Raw genomic sequence first — 23296 nt, 5'->3', positions numbered from 1 at the left:
GTGAAACATGGCTTTGTCTCCAACCCTTTCCATCTCAAGCCCTCCTGGTCCCTAAGAACTAACTTCCCAACGTGCCCTTCCCCCTCCAAGTCTCATCCTTTGCTTTGTCCTTAAATTTCCTCCTGTACTCTCAGATGCTGGCGGCCTGTCTCTATTCTTCCCTGCAATGTTTTCTATTCTCATTTTGCAATAATGGGCAGTAGCAGGGACTTCAGGGTAAGAGCTCTATCATAGCTGGAGGTCAAGAGAGTGGAAATAGGAAAGAAGCAGTGTTATATCCTGAGGTGTCAGCAGAGCCAGAGTTGCTGGGGGTGTGGGGATGGGAAGAGAGGGAGGGAAGGGTTGACCTTTGCCCTTCCCAGGACTTTCCCCTTCCTGGGGCAGGAAGTGAAGTGAATTGGATGACAGAGCCGGGTGGGGCCTGACTAATCCAGACAGAGTTTGGAAGGAGGTTGTCTGCTGGAAATGTGATGCTTGGTAATTTTAGTAAGAGTTTTATTTTGGCTGCAAATGTCGAGGTGGCTGCCCTTCTTCCCTGGGAGAGGCCTTCCACTCTTGAGGTCATTGCGCATGGTTGATTTGTGCAAGAACACCACTGGAATTATTCAGCCCAGGGCATACCTCAAAAACTGCAGATTTAATTATTTTTAATGGGATGCAGCTAATTTAATGGAGGTACAGATAGATAATTAAAATTAAGATAAATTTTCTTATTGCATGAGCTCCTCGGCACGCTCAGATTTTGCCCTATAACTGTGCAAATAACACCGCCAGCAACTGCTGTGCGCCAGTGATTCATTTACATCAGAATTCCCCCGGGGGGAGGGGGTGGGGTGGGTGATGGGTTGCTGAAAATGCAGATTCCTGGGCTCAGGTGCCTGAAGTCGGAATATCTGGGATGTGAGGCCCAGGAATCTGCACGCCTAGATAGACTTTCAGGTGACCCTTAAGAATTACAGGTACTTCCCTGACTTCCCTGGTGGCTTAGATGGTAAAGTGTCTGCCTACAATGCGGGAGACCCAGGTTCGATCCCTGGGTTGGGAAGATCCTCTGGAGAAGGAAATAGCAGCCCACTCCAGTACTCTTGCCTGGAAAATCCCATGGACAGAGGAGCATGGTAGGCTACAGTCCATGGAGTTGCAAAGAGTCGGACACAACTGAACAACTTCACTTTCCCTGGCAGTGCAGTGGTTAAGACTTCACCTTCCAATACAGGAGGTGTGGGTTTGATCCCTGGTTGGGCAGCTAAGATCCCACTTGCTGCATGGCCTAAAAATCAAAGTAGTCTTGTAACGGATTCAATAAAGACTTTAAAAATGATCCACATAAAGAAGAAAATCTTGAAAAAAAAAGAATTCCAAAGAGGCCTTTAATGAGGATCTATTATGGGCTGAAGACATTATCTTACTTATCTCAACCATCTTATAAGGTAGATATTATCATTTCTGCTTTTAACTGTCAATTAAACAAAAGATGTACAACTTGAGAGTTACGAGTTAACTTCTATTTGGGGCAAAATGAGGACTGCAGCCTGGGAGGCAGCATCTCAGATAGCTCTGAGAGACTGCTCCAAAGTGGCAGTGGGGGAAAGTCAATATATAAGGTTTTGGTGAAGGGGGAATTCAATACCATTAAGCATTCATTTTACAAAAAGTTTGTTGCTAGTCACAGGACCTGATGTCACCATGAAGGGATTCAGTGCTTTTCTAGATATTAGGAGATGCAAGGACTAGGATCAAAAAATCTGTTCCTAAAACATCTAGCTAAAAACCTGTCCCACCAGATTGCCTGGAGGACAGAGGGCCTTACTCTACCCTGAAATCCCTCAGGGGTGTTGAAGTTCAACAGCTTCGACAGTGTAGGGTTTAATCTCCGCAGAGGCAGATGGCAAATGCCCTTGTTGTTCAGTCGTTGGCAACCATCTTGGCAAGTGCCAATTTGTAGTTGACAAAACCAAAGCTTAGAAAATTGAATAACATCTCTAAGATCACATAGCTAGTAAATGGCAAGGCCAGGATTCAAATCCAGGTCCACTTAATTCTAAATTTCTGTCCCCTTTGAAATTGCCCCCATATTCCGACAGAGGTCTCAGGGTGGCCAGGCCTTGGAAGCTGCCCGTATGTCATCATGGAGACAGCAGGGGATGGGGGCGGAAGAACCTCCTATCTTTGTGGGAGGTGGATGGCAGCTGTGACCTCTCCCTTATGTTATTTGGTATGTATCCTCCTTTTAACCATGGGGTCTCACACCTCTGGGGTGTCCATGCTCCCTACTGGACAGGGCGCTTTAGCTGACCCCGGTACCCATCTTTTAGAAAATTCTGATGAGAAGCAACGGTGTGAGAGGTGGTTGGGAGCCACCCAACCCTCATCTGCTCCCCTCCCAGGGCCGGAGGACTGTGTGCTGGCTGGAGGGACTGGATCCCGCCACCCCTCGGGTGTGTGACTCCTCCTAGTTAGCTAAATCATACTGGGAATGCCATCCTGTTTGTCAGCGATTCAGCCGTGGGCAAGTGATCCAGTTCTTGTTGATGAGAGAGAAAAAGCCCCCGGCAGGTTCCTGAGAGGGATTTCTGGGGTTCCCTTGCCAAGAGCCATCCCAGCGGCTCCACTGGAAGAGGCTGGGCTGTTGCACAACACTAGGGGGCGCCCACACACGGGCTTCTAGGGGGACAGAGCCCCTCAGGAAGGCGGGAAGGCCGAAAGCCGGGGAAGGGCGCCCCCCTGGAGTCGGGCGGCTTGGCCGAGCACCGAGAACGGGTTTTCCTGAGCCGGGCACTGCCTGGTACTGCCAGGCCCAGGTTTACATGCTAGCGTCAACTGGAAACAGCTTTGGAAACTCTGAACTGTGTAGGCATAGTCAACAGGCTTTCTGGCCAAACTGTGCTGCTCTCTCTATTTAACAAAAGCCCGATTCTGGAGCCTTCTGAAGTTAGTTTAGTCCTGGTTAGTCCAACCAGTCCATCCTAAAGGAATCAGTCCTGACTATTCATTGGAAGGACTGATGCTGAAGCTGAAACTCCAATACTTTGGCCACCAGATGCGAAGAACCGACTCATTGGAAAAGACCCTGATGCTGGGAAAGATTGAAGGCAGGAGGAGAAGGGGACGACAGAGGATGAGATGACTGGATGGCATCACCGATGCGATGGACATGAAGCTCTGGGAGTTGGTGATGGACAGGGAAGCCTGGCGTGCTGCAGTCCATGGGGTTGCAAAGAGTTGGATACGACTGAGCGACTGAACTGAACTGAACAGAAGTTAGTTTACCGTGAAGCTCTCCTGAGAGCTTTATCCATCGTAGGTTTGGAATCTTTGGGAGGATGGATCAGGCGGGACCTTGGCTGCCCCAGCATGGAGCAGTTCCAGCTGCGAGGCCCCAAAGGAGAGGCGGGGCCCAGGCAACCGAGCCCCTGCTGGCAGAGAACTCAGCTTCCCCCCGGGTCTTGCAAAGCCACGGCTCCACGCTTTCATTTCCTCTGGGCCTTTAACAGTCCGCTTCCTCAGGATGCTTGTCTGTCTAGAAACTTCCTGGTCTGACCGAAGTTCTGCTATTCTCTGTCCCTCCACTTCGAGAAGCTTCCCTGACCCCTGACCCTCCACTTCCTGGCAGGCCTCTGCCAAACTGCTGAGCCTAAATCCACGGTAGAAATTCTTCTGCAAGATGTTGGTTGTTTTCCTTGAACATCATACAATGGAGCGAATGATGTTTCAATGGTTTTTAAAAATACAGACTTCCTCTCCCATGAGTACAATTACACATGCTCAGTGGAGAGAACAAGCAGATCATCAAAGAGGTCACTCACCGCAAAGCAAATCCCAAACCGAAGTAATCTTGACACCCAGAGGGGAGGGCGGCTGAGCGTTTGTTCATTTATTTTCCATCTCCTTGGTTTAATATTTTATCTCCGTTAAAACTGTTACCACCTACGTCATGATGATCATATGACTATTATTGCTGTTATTCACCATTATTTTTTTTTCTTTTTTTTTTTTCCCCTCACCATTATTTTTATTATTGTTGTTCTTGTCATAGATGATAAAGCTGTTGTTATGCCACATTAGGCAGAGTTTCTCTGTGCTGAATTGGTATCTGATTTAACGAAGATGACCTGAGATGTAGTCACATATCGCTGTACTGGCTGGTGTCTCTTTGAAGGCTAAGACTCCTCAAATATTCCTGGTCTCTCTGGAGACAGGGACCACCTCATGCTTGCAGAAGAGACTTGGTGGATGCTCTGTCCCTTCCTGAACCTATGAACAAATTTAGAAACACCCCACCACCACTTTCCTTCATGATCCTAGCTACTGTATTGTCAAACAACAACAGGAAACATAGGCCCCAAATGGTATCACTTGTGCTAAAACCCATGACACCAAACCTGGATTTAATATCTAACCTAACTGCAGTTTTGACCGTCACCAGAAATGTCATCTTAATCAACCGGTCTGGAATTTTCCAGTCAGCACTGATAGAGGGAGAAGAGGCATGTGCATGGTAAAATCCTCGTTGTTCCCACCAATCCCCTCTGCCCCACCACCATCCTGAGCTAAAAACAATCCTTTTCCTTCACTAACAGCTCCCCTGCCCCTCCCTTCTTCCCATAAAAACCTTCCATTTTGTACAACCCCTTGGAGGGCCTTCTAGTTGCTAGATGGGATGACGCCCAATCGATTCATGAATCACCCTAATAAAGCCAATTAGAGCTTCAATTTTACTCGGTTGATTTTTTTTTTTTTAATTTAACAGAATACACAGGGCCTCCCTGGTGGCTTAGTGGTAAAGAATCTGCCTTCCAATGCAGGAGACACAGGTTCCATCCCTGGTCCGAGAAGATCCCAGAGCAACCAGGCCTGTATGCCACAACTATTGAGCCTGTACTGTCAAACCCGGAACCGCAACTCCTGAGCCCACGGGCCGCAACCACTGAAGCCTGAGCGCCCTAGAGCCTGTGTGCCGCAACAAGAGAAGCCACCGCACTGAGAGGCCCACTGGTTGCAACTAGAGCCCGCATGCCACAGTGAAGACCCAGTGAAGCCAGAAATGAATAAATAAATAAAATGATAAAACAGAATATGCAGCCCTACAAGCCAGAGAGAGGGCCTCTTGGAACAGATCTTCCCAACACAAAATTCCTAAGTGCACTGGGGCCCAGGACCTGTGGCCGAAGCTTTGGAGGGGTTGTGACTGGTCCCCTTGGCACCCCCTGAGCAAAGAGTCAGACACGACTGAGCGACTGAGCACGCATACATAGAATCTTACTGCTGCTACTGCTAAGTCACTTCCATCATGTCCGACTCTATGTGACCCCGTCCCTGGGATTCTCCAGGCAAGAACACTGGAGTGGGTTGCCATTTCCTTCTCCAATGCATAAAAGTGAAAAGTGAAAGTGAAGTCGCTCAGTCATGTGTGACTCTTCGCGACCCCATGGACTGCAGCCTACCAGGCTCCTCCGTCCATGGGATTTTCCAGGCAAGAGTACTGGAGTGGGGTGCCATTGCCTTCTCCAACATAGAATCTTGGAAGGTGCTAAATACTATGAGAACTGCTTTGTGAAGTCTTACATTGCTGCTGCAAGGAACTGGTGACCTTCAGCTGGTGAGTATGTGCTGTTTTCATAGCAATCTGACCTCAGTTCTGGAACTTCTAAGTGACCTCCTTCTCTCCCTGCCCTCCCTGGCCTCCAGGCTCACCTGACACCAATCCAACTCTCTACTCAGGAGTCAAGGAGGTCTTTTCAAACAAAAACAGGACATCTCTGCCTGAGACCCTTCGGCAGGGCCCTTCTAGTCTGGTTGACAAAGAATGACGTCCACATGTTCCTTTTGGCACTTGCGGTTTTTGGTGATTGGGTTCCTGCCTCCCTAACCTGCTGTCTCCACCACACCATGAGTTCCTTGAGGATAAGGATCACAGCTGATTAGATTTCCAGCCATAGGACCGAGGTTTCCACTAGGAAACCTAGTCGGGTTCCCAGCCGGAAGAGCCCAGGTACACAGTGGGCAAAGGAAGCAAATAATCTCTGTGAGGGAAGGATATCATTTCAGAATTTAATAATAGATCGAGTAAAACCTTACTCTTAGAAGTGGGGGAGGATTTTTCATTGTGTCTTCTGTGCTGGGATTCGAAACTAGGTCCTACTTCAGCATGAAAGCGGGAGAGGTACAGCTGCCCTTGACTTTGTAGATTTCTCAAGGCTCAGTAAGTAACTGAACATTTTGACCTCAGGCTTCTCATAGAGCCTTTTAAAGAAATCACTTTTGGAAGAGGTGTGAAGATTAGTAGGCAAGAGGAGATAGCCTCAACACCCTTCATCTTTACCAGGAAAAATAACCAAGGGCACAGTTGAAAATGTGTTCCCAAGATCACTGAATAACAGGCAGGAGGGTCTTTAAAACCTGCCTGAAGCCCCGTATCAGCTGTCTTCCTTAGAGCAAGGGGCTGTGGGGAAGATAAGGGAGATAGATCCCTTTTAGAAGAAACCATTCTGCCTCCTATAAACAGCCATGCAACATTCTCAGTGAATCCAAGAGTCAGACTGGAGTGAGGAATCACAGGAACAATCTAACCTTGAGGGGGAAAAGGTAATATTGCTGCGCAGATATCATATTTCTGTGCCAAACAGATAACATCATGAATTTATATATTGTGAAAGTGGAAAAACAGTTATTCTCAGGGCAGAAGCAAAGACAAAGGTAGAATGTAGTCCAGATAGAGATTCAGGCAGCCAGACTATGTCACAGAGACAGACTCTGCTTTGGGCTCTGACCACTCCTTGTTGATGCCAGTAATTTGAGAATTAATTATGTTTAACTTACAGGTCAACTGGAAATGACTTTGTCCTCAAAGGTTTGCGTGAAATTGACTTGTACTTCCATCTCACATGTACTTGGAGACCTAGTAACCCTTTCAGGCTTTTTTGAGGAATTCACAGGGTGAGGGCTGTAAGTTTTATATTTCCCCTGGTCACCCTCCAACTTTGAAATCGCAATTCCACAAAATCAATTCAGTTTACGAAACATCTCTTCATTCCAACTTGCACCTCACTGCCTTAACTGGCCATGATTTGGGCAATTTTGTTTTCCAAAATGCCATCGACCAAGGCTGTGTATGTAGCTGACTTTTGCTGAGTTTGAGGTCATTGAGAGGTTTATACCAGCCTTGAGGGTTTTATATCAGCATCTGAATCTAAGTCTGAAGTCAAATCTGAATTAAATCTAGAATTAAATATTGGACATCCCAGCACTTGTATTTTGTCTGTTTCATCAAGAGTTCTCTGGGCTGTCTTACCACCCATATTTCTCCCCACTTCTGTGCCCTCACCCTTCTCTGACCTTCTGTGGCTGCTTGGTCACTAAGTCGTGTCTGACTTTTGCAACCCCACGGACTGTAGCCCGCCAGGCTCCTCTGTCCATGGGTTTTCCTAGGCAAGAATACTGGAGTGGGTTCCCATTTCCTCCTCCAGGGAATCTTCCCGACACAGGGATCAAACCCACATCTCTTGTGTCTCCTGCATTGCAGGTGGGTTCTTTACCACTGAGTTACCTGGAAAGCCTTCCCTGAACTTCTCCCAGGGCTCAATTCACTTCTCTCCACTTCATCCAAATTTTCCCTAACCTCTTATACACAGCATTTTGGCTGTTTCTTTACACTGCCTCTTCCAGACAAACAACTGAAGCCTCACTTCCCAGCTAGAGAAACCTATCAAAGTATTTTTGAAAACAAGGGCAGCTCTTTTTTTCTGAGCAGAACTATGGTGTTAGCGGGTAAATATTGTTTTATGTTGGATACATGGACAATTCCTGGTGAGAGCAACCTTATGGTATTTCTGAATTTTATTTAACTCCTGTGTTATATTTTTAAAAATATGGTAGTTAAACAGTGAGATAGGGCCAGGAATAGCATGTTGCTGTGAGTGATAAAGAGATGAACCTCATCTTCATAAAGCTTACAGTCCAGGGGGACCAGAAGCGTAACAATGATTATACATCGCAGTACTGTATCATCAGTTTAAAGCCGGATGATAACAAGCTCTGGTTGCGTGTGCCCCAACTTCTTTTGTCCCTGTTGCACGATTATCCAATTACTGATTAAAAAATTTGAGGCAGCACTGTTGAGAATTGATGGGACACAATGAGTATGGCATCTAAGACCAGCTGGAGACTGTCAGCATCCTGGCAGGCTTCACCCCCCACCGGGGCTCTGACCTGGACCCTGTCCCCAAGAGGGGATGTCCAACGGGCGCTTGTCCCTGATGAGATCTGAGCCTCCTGAAGGCAACAGAAGTCCTTGCTATTGGATTGCACTGGGAGTTAAATCTCCTTTCTCTGTCGACTTTGAGTCCTTGGGCTCAGCGTATATAAGATGCTCAGAGGTTTTGTATGAAGTATTCATTCAAACCCAAACAGGAAAAGCCTGCCCGGCTCCCAGCAGCCTCTGGGAGGCTAGTTTTCTCGGTTCCTGGAGGACACCTCCCAGGCTGAACTGAACGAAAGATGAGCCTCAGGAGGTGGGAATCCAGAGTGTGAGGAAATGAAGCGACAAGAAAGCAGGTTTGCTGCACAGGCGCTCACAGTTAGGAGCTCACAGGGAGAGTTTTACTCTCCTGGGGATTTTGTGAAAATGTGATTCTGAACCACTCTTCTTTTAAGAGAATGTGGTTTCGTAAGATTAAGGAAACTTTTAATATTAGGGGAAAAAAGAATTTTTATCATTTATGCCCTGTCGACTTTAAAAAGGGTTTTTTGAGGTGGCTTAAAAATATTAAAGCCAGTGTAAAGTAGGGCAGTGGAAGTAGAGATAAGAAGCAGCTCAGAAACCAGGGGCTAAGGGTGACGTGGATAAATTTAGTGCTTGTTCTGGAAGCTTCTAATTCAGGACACAAAGGTGGTCTTAACAGGTTGTGCAGTTCATGTAGCCTGGTTAGAGAAAACCTTCTAGGGAGATAGATATTTTTCCAGGTACTGAATTTTTCTGAGGATTTTTTGAGGGGGTGTTATTCCTCACATGTTTGTGTGTATGCTAAGTCAACTTTGGTCACATCTGACTCTTTGTGACCCTATAGACTGTAGCCCACCAGCCTCCTCTGTCCACGGGGTTTTCCAGGCAAGAACAGGGGAGTAGGGTGCCATTTCCTTCTCCAGGGGATCTTCCTGACCCAGGGATTGAACTGACATCTCTTACATCTCCTGTATTGGAAGGCGGGTTCTTTACCACTAGCGCCACCTGGAAGCCCATTACTCCTCATAGGAGGGGCATTGGAGAGTAACTTGAATAATCTCTTTGCAGTGATTTGGTAAAAGGTATAAAAACAACAGGGCTTCCCTGGTGGCTCAGTGGTAAAGAATCTGCCTGCAATGCAGGAGACCTGGGTTTGGTCCCTGGATCGGGAAGACCCCCTGGAGGAGGGCATGGCAACCCACTCCAGTATTCTTGCCTGGAGAATCCCATGGATAGAGGAGCCTGGCGGGCTGCAGCCCACAGGGTTGCACAGAGTCGGACATGACTGACGCAGCTAAGCAGCAGCAGCAGCATAAAAACAATAAAAAGAAAAGACTAAGAAAACTTGAGCAAGCCTTGGTGTTCATTTGCAGGATGACCAGATTCTTGCCTTCTCTGAGGTTTTATACACTCCCCCCACCTGCCAATCTCACTAGGTAACTAAAGGCAAAGAGAAAACCTTTGCTAAAATTGCTGGATGAGAGCAAAAAGAAAAAAAGGGGGCTGAAGGAAGAGCTGCCAGTAACCGCTGGAGTTAAGAGAACAAGAAGAGAAAAGTGAATTTGCAACAGAAATAATTATAGAGGATGTGAAACCCCTTTACTCACAGAATACAGATTTCAGATGGTGACCCCAGACTCAGGCAAGACTTCAAGGTCTTTTGTCTAGAGCACCAACACTGATTTCTCTAAAGGAATCCCGGTTAGGGAGCTCATTAGCCAACAGAGGTAACAAAAGAAATGATTTTACCTTCACTTACACCAGCCAAAAATAGGAGGTAATTATTGGAGAAAGAGATTTGACCTTTGGATAATGAAAAGTAGAAGAAAAAATTGCCTCTTTGTAGCTTAGGTTATAGGAAGAAAAAATCACGATACTTTAGCTCTTGAGCCTCAAGCATCGCATCAATTTCGATGGTTGTAAAGGATTTCCACCAGCGCCCTGTTCCTGCAGGTGAGGCTTTGAAAGTGTGCGCTTGTGAGCACTGCTTCCTGGGAGAGGACCTGCAAATCTCAGTGCTCAGAGTCACAGCCGTGGTCAGGAAGAGCTGGTCTGTCCTCCTGGAGAACTTGGAAAGGCTCCACGGCCCAGGGCAGGGGCCACTTTGAACTCTGAAGGTGAGTCTGCCACTGTCCCAGTCTTGGCATTCCTAGGACTCCTTAATTCAATCAACAAAGTTTTGAGTAGCTCTCTGAGGCCAGCCATCGCTCAAGGGGCTCACGTCACACCAAAAACAAGAACAGACACATCCCTGCTCTCTGTAACAAAGCGAAGAGCCAAGAGAGGCACTAGAAAGAGCAAGAACGGTGTCCGCCAGGGTCTACAACAGAGGAACCTGAACTGGCTGGGCTGGGACGGAGGCTGGAAGGTGATGGGCGGACTGCCCCCAGGGGTGAGGTGCTGGAGCAGGAGGGTGGCTGGTAAGTCAAGGGCAGGTGAGGGAGGGAGGGATGGTATTTCTTGCAGAGCAGAGGATGGAGCTGAAAGAGGCCCCACAAGGCTCTAAGGCTTCATCCCAAGAGGAATGGGACACTGTAGTAGTATTGTACGTTAAGGAGGGCATTAAAAGGATCACTTTGGCTAAGGTCTGGTGGCTCAGACAGTAAAGAATCTGCCTGCAGTGCAGGAGACCCAGGTTCGATCCCTGGATCGGGAAGATCCCTTGGAGAAAGGAATGGTTACCCACTCCAGTATTCTTGCCTGGAGAATTCCATGGACAGAGGAGCCTGGTGGGCTACAGTCCATGGGGTCACAAAGAGTCAGACATGACTGAGTGACTAACTTGGAGGATGAATTAGAGAAGAGCCTGAATCAGGTTGCTTTATTCCTTTGAATAACTCTTATTTCACTTCTTCAAGTTTAGGCGATTTATGTGGATAATGCTATGGCTTGGATTAGTTAAGATTACAGTGAACCTGCATCCCCTGGAGCAGCCCTCATTTAGATCTATGGTCCTGATCTGATCATTAATAGTGCCCATTCACTCTCAAAAGTGGCTGAGTTTGGGCAACGAATTATGTGCTTGCTCTTGCTAGAATATCTTTACTCACTATTACAGAACACCCAACAGACTGGCTTGCAGGCAAGGGTGATTCCCGAGTGTCCTTCTGAGAGAGGCCAGAGCGAGGGCAGGCTCAGGGTTGACTGCTTACCTGGTCCACGGTGTCTTCACCAGCCTTGTTCTCTACTCGGCCTCCCAGGGTGTCAGCCCCGTCCACAGCCTGGCTTCACACCATCCAGAGAGACGTTCTCTTCCAGCAAGTCTCTGCTCATGTCTCATTAGCCCAAACTGGGTCACAGGCCACCACCAACCTCATGCCATGGCTGGCTGAATGCCACTCTGTGCCTGAACCCACAACTGTAGGGCTTGAGATAGAATTAGCCCCTTTTCTGTCTTAGACTGAGCCAGGCCCTCCTAATTTGGGGGTCCACATCCCCCAGAGTCCATGGGCTGCATGAAGTAGAGGAGGGGACTTAGGTGAAAATCTGAATTCCTTTGGGAAAGCAACAAGGGAGGATGGATTCCAGATGCGGTCAACGAAGGTGGACAATGCAGGATGCGAGGACAGGAGGATTCTTCTGTTGTTGAGGGGTTTGGGGGAGCTGTTTGGCAGTTCTAGCATCTACCCTGGACTGAAGGATCATCCCCCTCTTTGGGGGAAGATTGTCTTCTTCAACTGAGCTCTCAGCTTCAGGAGGAAGCACCTGGAGCAGTGGGGGAGGGAGGGGACCTGCTAACCAGCCAGTTCAGGGGACCCAAGCCTGGCAACCAACAGGGTGACAGATGTCATGGTCATCTCCCTCTAACCACTGTGGCCTTTTGGAAGGGGAGAGCTCTTTGCCTTTAAGGGACAACAAAATTCCTCACAGCATACCTCATCAGCAAATCTGCGACCAGACGCACTCAAGAGTATTCAAGAACATCCGAGAACCAAAAGACTTAAGAACTGACTCTTTCAGATTCGTTTTGGAGGCTGAAATTCACTTCTGTGTTTTCCTTTCTATTTGTTTTGGTGTCACTGAACTCCTGACATGGTATATTATATACTTTATCCCTAAGAGTGACTCAGCCTTCACAACATTATCTTCCACGAATTACTTTTTCTCAGTTCCAGGAGACGCTGAGACTGGGTCAGGAAAAGACACACCTGAATCAGCATCTGAATGTGTTTATCTCTGACTTGGAATCCTTAATTCAAATCTTTGAATTAAAATGTAAGCACTTCAGAACTGACTATTATTTTGTATTTTCTGACTTTTGGCTCTTGTGCATTAATACAATAGCTAACCTCATAATATGGGGGACGAATTAGATAATTTTACCCTGAGCTTGGAGAAGAGTGCAGTCGATCTTTTTTTCTTGATCCTGGAGCCACTTCTGGAAAGTCAGGTCTTATTCTTCCAGCCATGCCCACCTGACGTGAACGGCTGGAGGAGAGGTCAGTGATGGGGTCACTGCTCTCTAGCCAGCAGGTGAGCATTTTTGTTGGGTCAAGGGGTGCCAGGGGAGAGGTAGCCAGATGTGAGCCCTTTTCCTGTTGCCCACCAAAGCTGGAGGCTGCAGGATGTGCCCTGGGGCCAGGCCTGGGGGTGGGGTCTGAGTGCACCCAGCCGCCAGGCTGCGGGTGAGGAGGCCCTGAGGACAGAGGGAGCACCGTCACCCAGTGGCACCAACGGTCAAGGCGGGTTGGGGGGCATGATGGCACCTCTGCCTCCTTCCCTTCACAGCACGTTGGAAGAAGACGGGCAAGGTGGGCAGGATGGGGAGAGTGTCAGCCCTGCCCGTCTTCACCTCGAACCTCCGAAGTGAGAGCCTTGTCATTGCTGGCAAAAAGCAGGTGGTGGACCATGTACCTGATGCCACGGCTACTATTCTTCAGTCAATAAAAATGCACTGAGGGGCCACGGGAGTGTGGAGCAAAATCACGAAGATATTGGACACTGAATGAGCTTTGTGTTGACGTTCTTTTTTTCTCTCCTTCCAAAAAGAGGCAATAATGGAAGCATGGCATAAATCACTTACAGGCAAAACGAGACAAATTTCTAAAATGGGAGGCAGCACACAACCAATTTCACATCGAAAGCTGCTCCTTCTAAATGCTGAAAAGCTATAAATCAACAAGCCTAATGGATTTTGTCCTGTCTCTGCAGTATCTTCTAGGGCATTGAATTGAGAAGGTAATACTTCAGCCAGGGAAATCCCTTCTGCAAAGTGCACAAGCTTGAACATTTTTGAAGCAAAATACTCCAAGCTGAAAACTCTCCTTCCTCCTCATCAGGGGGCCTTGAGAGGCTGGCTGGCCTCTCCACCAGACTCAGAGCTCATTTCTAACTGTGGCGGAAAGGACACGCTGGGACCCAGCTCTACCCCTCTGGCTGTGGGAACTCAGGCAAATAATATCAATCATGGAGCCTCAGTTTTCTCATCTGTTCAATGGACGCATACAGGGCAATTGTGATTATAAATGAGAAAGCATCACAAAGGACTTAAGGCATCTCTTGCCTGAAAACATGGCAGCCATCATGATGGTGGTGGGTTGTTGTTGTTGTTTTTTTTTTGGATAGTAAATAACCTGTTTAGTCTTACCTTTGCCTGTGAACAATTTACCCTTGAAAGTACATTTAGTAGGAAACGAACAAACAATACCAGCTTATGTGTTTTCTTTTGCAATAATGAACTCTAGAAAAAAGCAAAGTGCTATTCTGTTCTTTAGGCAAAATTCAGGAGTTTAGACACTAGTTGTTTTTTTTCCCCCAGTTTTTATATGTAATACTTGTTTTTGCCTTGAGGTCAAAGATGTATAGGTGTCAAGGAAAGAAAATGACATTTTAGGGCAATAAAGTGATTACTGACCTGCTGTTTGGTAATTTGTTGATTTGATTAATTTCATCAAAGCACCAAGCTTATTTTTCCTCTTCTGAGGGAGTTTCTGAATATTTTCTGATGGTTATCTCCTCCTTCCCTGCCATGATGGTTGTTTTCATTTTTGTAATCTGATGTGTTAATTTTTGGCTGTGCTGGGATCTTCGTTGCTGTGCGTGGGCTTTCTCTAGGTGCGGTGTGCGGGCTTCTCACTGCAGTGGTTGTTCCCGCTGTGAGCACAGGCTCTAGGGCACACAGTCTTCAGTAACTGTGGCACGTGGGTGTAGCTGCAGTTCCCGGGCTCTAGAGCACGGGCTCAGTAGTTGTGCTAAACAGGCTTGGTTGTGCCTCTGCATGTGGGATCTTCCCGGACCAGGGATCGAACCTGTGTCTCCTGCATTGGCGAGTAGATTATTTACCAATGAGCCACCAGGGCAGCCCTGAGAGTTGTTTATAAATTTAGGTTCCCTATTTCCTTACCTGCTGCTTCCCTTATCTGGCTGAGATAAGGGGGTGGACATCACTGCCTTAGTCTCACCTTGCCTTCCCTCCTTTCTAGGAGAGGGGCAAAACCCACGAAGGAATGTCTCTGCTTCATTAAAGAACAAGACACATGATGACTTCCTGTCATTTGAGGAGATATTCCTGGTGGGCGGGGTCCACCCAGCTCTGGTTTCAGTTAAGCTTTGGACAGGGGATGGGTTCCCAGCAGTCCAGTCTCCTTTTTTGGGAATAGCTGCCCATTCCCCGTGCTGGGTGGGGCTTCGGGTCGGGGCTGAGACAGCAGAGGTCAGCCCTTTGCTGCTGGGAGCCCAGGGTTCTCCCCCAAGTGCCTGGGGGCAGGTCAGCCAGGATTCCAGGGCCTGGGCCAGTTTGGTCATGAGGGTTGTTCTAATTCACAGTTTGGGAAACTCAACTCTGGAAAACAAAGCTATGTTGCAAAATTTCTTCATTCCTTGGTCGCACACCATCAAGTTACTCATAAATTTAATGTAATTGGAGTTTTTCTTGCAGATGAGTCACATGGCAAGAACATAAAAGAGTTGACCAAAACCAGCCAGGAGGCTTGTTTTTCAGACTTCATCTTGATTTTTTTTTTTTTTTTTTCTTGTTTGTGGGTCATTTATCCCTTAACCTTGACAAAGAAGAATAATAAAAACAGACACAGACAGGGTTGTTTTATATGGCAGTCATACCTTAGGGCTTAGAAAGAGGTTTAATGCAGAAAAGCACTCTTGATGCAGACCCTGAGCATGAAAAAAGCATAGAAAAGCATGAAAAAAAAGTCCTCTCCACCATCCCAGTTCTTTCAGTTTGGGCCAGAGAGGTTTCAGTGGAAGCCTCCACCCAGCTATGACAGGAGCCCGTTTCCTTTGCCTTAGAATGTACAATGGAGGCCCGTTGAAGGTGGCAGGCTAGACATATCAAGTTCACGGTACATGCATTGTTCCTATGTTCACGGAATAAGCATCGTTCCTATGCTTTGCTCCTGGCACGCAGCCCTCTTTCTTGTGCAGCCTCAGAAGCCTTCTCAACCCGATGCTCTGGACTGTCACCAGCAACCTTTCCGTGTAGACATCAGGGTGAGTTTTAGTCACCATCCTGAAGGTCAGACCATCATGTGAGTCTGGACTGATGAGATGTTTCAGCTACCTTGGGGTGGACAATGACCTATTCTCTTCCAAAACATAAACCATCTCCTGCTTCTCACATAGTTGACCCAGAAAACCATGTCAGAGAGGTAAGTTGATGAAATTGTTTTCTGAAGTTATGTATTCCCAATTAGTTAGCCCACTATAATTCCAAAGATAGTGCGATCAAAGCAAGACTCGTTCAGGTAGGAAGCAGGCATCTGCTGTCATTTGGGATGATGGTAGTTTAGGGCCCCCACAGTTGGACACCTCTGTCCAACTGTTCAAAAAAGGTGTCCTGGCACCTTTTTTTAGATTGAGGATGATCTGATGGAGCCCTTGGCAGGCAGAAATTCTCTTCTAGGGCTGAGCTAGTGAAAGCAGTTAGAGGTGAAGAGGAGGCTGAAGGGGGCCTCGAGGATGAGCGACAGGGAAAGGTGAGCACGTCCAGGGCACCTCTGATTCTCTGCTCCTCCTGGCACGGTAAGGATTTTGCACAGCGCAGGTGACAATGGGCTTAGTCCCAAGAGCCTGCCAGATCACTTCCTGACCTTGACATTGCCTGCCCCACCATGAGTGCAAATAACCCGGACCTGATTGCACTTCTCCTACATACAGACCACCCCAGCACAAGGGGTCTCTTCTGGCCACTACAAACTCCTGTTCATGGCAGGTAACTAACTCCCTTCAGCTTTGAAGCAGCTTCCTTGATTGGGTGGTGGACACTGTCATTTAACCTGCCCAGCAGCCAGTATCCCTCCCTCCTTTCTAACAGAATCCAGCCTTAGAGGAGGATTTTGATAGGCCTAAACAATCATGGTAACTCCATGCTGCTTGTCAGTGATTGGTTTATCAATACAGGTTAAGCCAATCAGGGTGCACCATCCAGTCCCATGCTCCTCTAGGGAAGAGGTGGTTTCAGTTCAGTTCAGTTGCTCAGCCATGTATGACTTGTTGTGACCCCATGGACTGCAGCATGCCAGGCTTCCCTGTCCATCACCAACTCCCAGAGCTTGCTCAAACTCATGTCCATTGAATTGGTGATGCCATCCAACCATCTTATTCTTTGTCATCCCCTTCTCCTCCTGTCTTCAATCTTCCCCAGCATCAGGGTCTTTTCTAATGAGTCAGTTTTTTGCATCAGGTGGCCAAAGTGTTGGAGCTTCGGCATCAGATCTTCTCATGAGCATTCAAGACTGATATCCTCTAGGATTGACTGGTTTGATCTCCTTCCAGTCCAAGGGACTCTCAAGAGTCTTCTCCAACACTTTAGTTCAAAAGCATCAAATCTTCGGCACTCAGCTTTCTTTATGGTCCAACTTTCACATCTATATATCACTACTGGAAAAACCATAGCTTTGACTAGACAGACCTTTGCTGGCTAAGTAATGTCTCTGCTTTTTAATATGCTGGCTAGGTTGGTCAGAGTTTTTCTTCCAAGGAGGAAGTGTCTTTTAATTTCATGGCTGCAGTCACCATCTGCAGTGATTTTGGAGCCCAAGAAAATAAAGTCTGTCACTGTTTCCATTGTCTCCCCATCTATTTGCCATGAAGTGACAGGACTGGATGCCATGATCTTAGTTTTTTGAATGTTGAGTTTTAAGCCAGCTTTTCACTCTCTTCACTTTCTGCAGATGATATCATCTGCATATCTGAGGTTATTGATATTTCTCCCAACAATCTTGATTCCAGCTTGTGCTTCATCCAGCCTGGCATTTTGCATGATGTACTCTGCGTAGAAGTTAAATAACCAGGGTGACAATATACATCCTTGATGTACTCCTTTTCCAATTTGAAACCAGTCTGTTGTTCCATGTCTGGTTCAAACTGTTGCTTATTGACCTGCGAACAGATTTCTCAGGAAGCAGTTAAGGTGGTTTGGTATTCCCATCTCTTGAATTTTCCACAGTTTGTGGTGATCCACACAAGCAAAAGCTTTGGCATAGTCAGTAAAGCAGAAGTAGATGTTTTTCTGGAATTTGGGGTGAGATATTTTGAACAAGTTTTCCCCAATATGCCTCACACTTGCTTTGTCTTTCTTTCCCTCTTTATCAATGAGCAAGCTGGTTGCCGTGGTATGGGAAGCCCCTGCTCTAACCTAGTCTCAAGGTCTCAGGAGCTCCTTTGCCTGTGTGTGTGCTAAGTCACTTCAGTCGTATCTGACTCTTTGGGATCCTGTGGACTATAGCCCTCCAGACTCCTCTGGTGGGATTCTCCTGGCAAGAATACTGGAGTGGGTTGCCATATTCTCCTCTAGGGAATCTTCCTGACCCAGGGATCAAACCTGCATCTCATGTCTCCTAACACTGGCAAACGGGTTCTTTACCATTAGCGCCACCTGGGAAGCCCCAGAGGTTTCTTTAGAGCCTTTTAAATTTAAAGGCATTAAGGAAAAATTGTGGAGCCCAGCAGAGGTCAAGAAGGAGTAAGTAAGAGAAACACCTCCTTACCTGGGTTACACCTCATGCACAACTGCTTGTTCTCCTGTGAGGAATCAGCAAAGGGACATTCAGTTCAGTTCAGTCGCTCAGTCGTGTCCGACTCTGCGACCCCATGAATTGCAGCACACCAGGCCTCCCTGTCCATCACCAACTCCCGGAGTTTACTCAAACTCATGTCCATCGAGTCGGTGATGCCATCCAGCTATCTCATCCTCTGTCATCCCCTTCTCCTCCTGCCTCCCTATCCCTCCCAGCATCAGGGTTTTTTCCAATGAATCAACTCTTTGCATGAGGTGGCCAAAGTATTGGAGTTTCAGATTCAGCATCAGTCCTTCCAATGAATACCCAGGACTAATCTCCTTTAAGATGGACTGGTTGGATCTCCTTGCAGTGCAAGGGACTCTCAAGAGTCTTCTCCAACACCACAGTTCAAAAGCATCAATTCTTCAGTGCTCAGCTTTCTTCACAGTCCAACTCTCACATCCATACATGACCACTGGAAAAACCATAGCATTGACTAGATGGACCTTTGTTGGCAAAGTAGTATTCTCTGCTTTTTAATATGCTATCTAGGTTGGTCATAACTTTCCTTCCAAGGAGTAAGCATCTTTTAATTTCATGGCTGCAATCACATGCTGGAAATTTCCATCTTCCCACTGAGGGAAACGTACTAATCACAAAAGGGAAACCTTATCATGAAAGGGAAAGCCAGTGAGTAGCCTTGTTGACCTGTTCTGAGTCTGTGATCAGGAATCTCAGGATGAGGGTCCTCTAATGGAGAGGACGCCACCCTCAGGGGCTAGGAGATGCCAGCTCATGGCGGCCATGGACCAGGAGTGCTGGTCCTCCTCTCCAGCCTGAAATCCTACAGCATTCCCAGGGACCAGGCTTTAGTTATTTTCACACCTGGAAGCCCTTTCTCTTCCAGCCCTTATGAAATCACCTTTCTCTACTGATGAGCCTGAACATCAAATGCCTGGACCTCTCAGGTGAGTGTGATCCTACCTAGAAGGAGATGCACAAAGCCTGGATGCTTCACCTGCCCCCCGGTGGTAGCTTTCAAGGGGATCCACGAAAAGTGCAATGATTTTTGCTATGAACTTAATTGTGTTCTTCAGATCCATATGTTGAAGCCCCAGACCCCGATATGATAGTATTCACAGAAAGAACCTTGAAGGAGGTAATCAAGGTTAAATGAGGTCATAATGGTGGGTCTTAAACCTGTAGCACTGGTGTCCTTAGAAGAGAGAAAGATACCAGCCAGTTTCTCTCTTTCACAACCTTGCACACACAGAAGAGGCCATGTGAAGACATAGCAAGAAAGCAGCCATCTACAAGCCAGGCAAAGAAACCTTACCAGAAACCAACCCAGGCACCACCTTGGTCTTAGACTTTTAGCCTCCAGAACTCTGAGGAAAGAAGTATCTGTTCAGGCTGCCCAGCCTGGAGCATTTTGCCACGGCAGCCTGAGCAGACTAATGAGTTTTCTTTAGAGCCCCTCAAAGCCTACATTCCAACACAGCGCTGGGGCTAGAGCATAGGCTCTGAAGTCAGGGCGTTAAACTTCGCCTTCGCTTCCTATTTAGCAGGGACCGGGGTTTCGCTGTACTTCCATGAGCCTGTTTCATAAGATGGCTATGATACTTCACTGAGAAAAATGCATAGAAAGTGCTTATCATGATGGATGGAACACATAAGGATATGATATTGTCCTTAAGAGGTTAATCTTAGTGTAGAGGAGCTATCAGGTGGCATTTTTTATTGGTCAAGGGATGATTGGGTTCAATTGCTCTGGGTCTTTTCAGCTGTAGTCCATTGGTTCCCAAGTATGTATTTCTTGACTCTAGCGCATCATGTGTGTAAGTCCGCAGGATCCCATGGTTTATTTTCAACATATCACAGTTTGTGGGAAATTACCCGCTTGCCCACAATGACGCCACACATGCTAACACGTGTTTTGTTTTTGGCTAGGATTAAACAAACTCACTGTGGAAACACTGCTTAATTCTGGAAGCGAGATCTGTAGATATACATGTCCTTGATTTATGAGAAAATAGGAACATGGAATAATTATTATGTCATTACGGATCCCCATAGGATCCCTGGAGAGAAAACGAAGAAAAGCAGTCTTAGCGGGTGAAACGGTGAGGAACCCTTGCTGAAACTGCAGCAGTAGTTTTGCGTACTTTCCAACCAGACATTTTACAGCAATATCGTACTGCTGGATTGAGGGCATATTTGCTCTTTAGTTACTAAATATGATTTAAATATATACTATTCTGTTGCAACACTGTTCAGATTGATCTAAACCCATGGCACGTAAAGAACCCATGTGAGCCCTGAACACAGTCCTCATGCCTGCCACGGGCAGTCAGTCACACCTGGGCTCAAGGTCTGGTGTGGACACCACCTCTCACTCTCCAAGTGCTGACTCTGCCCTTCAAAGCTGAGCGCTGAAGAATTGATGGTTTCAGACTGTGGTGCTGGAGAAGACTCTTGAGAGTCCCTTGGACTGCAAGGAGGTCAAACCTGTCAATCCTAAAGAAAATCAACCCTGAGTATTCCATTAGAAGGACTGATGCTGAGCATGAAGCTCCAATACTTTGGGCCACCTGATGGGAGGAACTGTCTCACTGGAAAAGACCCTGATGCTAGGAAAGATCAAAGGCAAAAGGAGAAAAGAGTGGCAGAGGATGAGATGGTTAGGCGGCATTATCAACTCAATGGACATGAATCTGAGCAAACTCTGGGAGATAGTGAAGGACAGGGAAGCCTGGCATGCTGCAGTCCATGGGGTAGCAAAGACCCAGAGATGACTGACCGACTGAACCACAAATGATGTAAACGGGGCCCTCAGATCAGGCTGGGCTGATGTTAGATAATCCTTGTGAAGCAGTAAAGCTTTTCATTTTGCTTAAGCAACTTTGTCTTGGGTTTCTGTCATTTGCAACCAATGAGTCTTAACGTCCTGGTTAATGTGCTTACCGTGCTGGGTACTTGTATTCATAATTGGAGGAAGGAATTGAACATTCTGGAGCCACGGGGCTCCAGAATGCTCACTCGGGTTCTTTCCCATCCCTCTGGTTCTCTCCTACACAGCCTTGGGAAAGGAGGGGTCCACCTGAAGGAATTTGCTGGAATCACAGTTCACCTTGTCGAGGCCTCACAATTTTTCTGTTACTCTGCACAATCATTTAATCTTCTTTTGAAGTCAGAGACACTAAATTGGAAATTGAGGCACACAGAATGAACATCCCTCCACACTGGTGGGTGGTGGTGAATGCAAGGCCGGAACCCGGTGCTTGAGACCCGCTCTGAGCATGGTCCTTTCACCCTGCCTCCGCCTCTGAGAAGCAGGGACTTTTAGGTCACGACGAGGGGAGCCCAGAGCACCCTAGGAAGTCTTACTCCCTCGCCAGGGACTTGGGAAAATCCAATCGTTTGTAGAAGAGAACGTGTGTTGATAACTACAGAGGTTCTAGAAAAACTCTCATAAGGAAGTGAAAATTGCAAAGGGGCAGGAAGGCCCTCACTTCCTCGAAGTCTTCGGAGGTCAGCACACACATGGCTGAAGCCTTGGCTCAGTTCCTTCTTCCTCTCACATCAGTAGAATCGTTCTATTTTTTCACACATTTCCTCTTAGGATGCCCTTAAGACCAGGCAGTTGGACGTGCGCAGGGCTGGACAGAGCTTTTATTCTGCAAAGGAAACCAAATGCTGGAGAGGGAGCCTAAAATAGCCTCAACCAGGGAAATCCTGAGCCGATTCTCCTGACTGCCGCTCACACTGCGAGCACTCCCAGCTTCCCAGAGAGACAGAAGGACTTCAGCATCCCATTCAGCATCCCGGCCAGGGAGGAGGGGCTAATCCATGGAAAAGAGAGTTTGGTGGTGCTGCTGCTGAGGGCATCTCATGGAACCCTCGTACCTGCTGTGACCTTGCCTGGAGGGACTCTTGGGAATGTCCTCTGTTGGTTTAATGATTTACCCACTATGCATATATTTTCTTTGATCATTAGGATCCTATCATTATTTCCTTGAAGATGTGGTCGGTGTTTGTCTTTTTTTTGTGTGTGTGTATGTGTGTGTGTGTTTTTAATTGCTAGACTAATTTTTAGAGGGCTTTTCAATTCATAGCCTAACTGACCAGAAAATACCGAGAGTTCTTGCATCCCTCCTCCCCCCTGCAATTATCAACAGCCGGCACCACGTGGTACCTTTGTTACAATAGATGAACCTACACCAACACATTGTGTGACTGAGAGCTCAGTCGAGTCTGACTCTTTGCGACCCCATGGACTGTATCCCTCCAGACTCCTCTATCCATGGAATTTTCCAGGCAAGAATACTGGAGTGAGCTGCCATTTCCTACTCCAGAGGATCTTCCTGATCCAGAGATGGAACCCTTGTCTCCTGCGTCTCCTGCATTGGCAGGCGAGCTCTTTACCACTCTGCCACCGGCTAATTATTAACATCCAAAATCCATAGTTACCTTAGGGTTCATTCTTTGTGTTGTATCCTACGGGTTTGTACAAATGTATAATGTCACTAATCCATCATTATAATATTGTACAGAGTATTCTCACTGTCCTAGGAACCCTCTGTGGGGACTTCCCTGATTGTCCAGGGTTTAAGAATCTGCCTGCCAATGCAGAGGACACAGGTTCAATCCCTGACCTGGGAAGATTCCACATGTCTTGGTATAACTAAGCCCATGTACCATACACAACTACTGACCCCTGTGCTCCACACCAAGAGAAGCCAGCGTGATGAGAAGCCCATGCCCCACAACCAGAGAGTAGCCCCTGGTCATTGCAACTAAAGAAAGCCTGCACACAGCAGCCAAGACTCGGCACAGCCAATGATAAATTAACAAAAATTAAGAAAAAATGTTAAAAAATCCTCTGTGCTCTATCTATTTATCCCTCCCTCTGCCCCAAACTCTTGGCGATCACTGATTCTTTTATTGTCTCCATGGCTTTGCCTTTTCCAGAACGTCGTGTAGTTGAAATCATACAGCCTTTTCAGGTTGGTTTCTTTGGCTTAGTAATGTGCATTGAAATTTCTTCTTTGTCTTTTCACGGCTTGAGAGCTCTTGTGTTTTTAGTGCCAAATAATAATTTGGCAATTGTGAATAAAGA

The 23296-nt window shown here is 47.0% G+C and overlaps 1 non-coding gene across 1 annotated transcript; it reads left to right on the top strand.

Annotated features, from left to right (window-relative positions):
- The first annotated feature begins 973 nt into the window (after nucleotides 1-973).
- TRNAC-ACA (transfer RNA cysteine (anticodon ACA)) lies at nucleotides 974-1045 on the top strand. The gene has a single exon. It is a non-coding gene; the product is annotated as a tRNA-Cys (tRNA).
- The last annotated feature ends 22251 nt before the right edge of the window (nucleotides 1046-23296 follow it).

This window comes from Dama dama, chromosome 26 (genome assembly GCF_033118175.1).
Source record: "Dama dama isolate Ldn47 chromosome 26, ASM3311817v1, whole genome shotgun sequence".
NCBI classification, from domain to species: domain Eukaryota; kingdom Metazoa; phylum Chordata; class Mammalia; order Artiodactyla; family Cervidae; genus Dama; species Dama dama.
The sequence above is the reverse complement of the archived record's forward strand: the minus strand, read 5'-3'. Positions and strand labels throughout refer to the sequence as shown.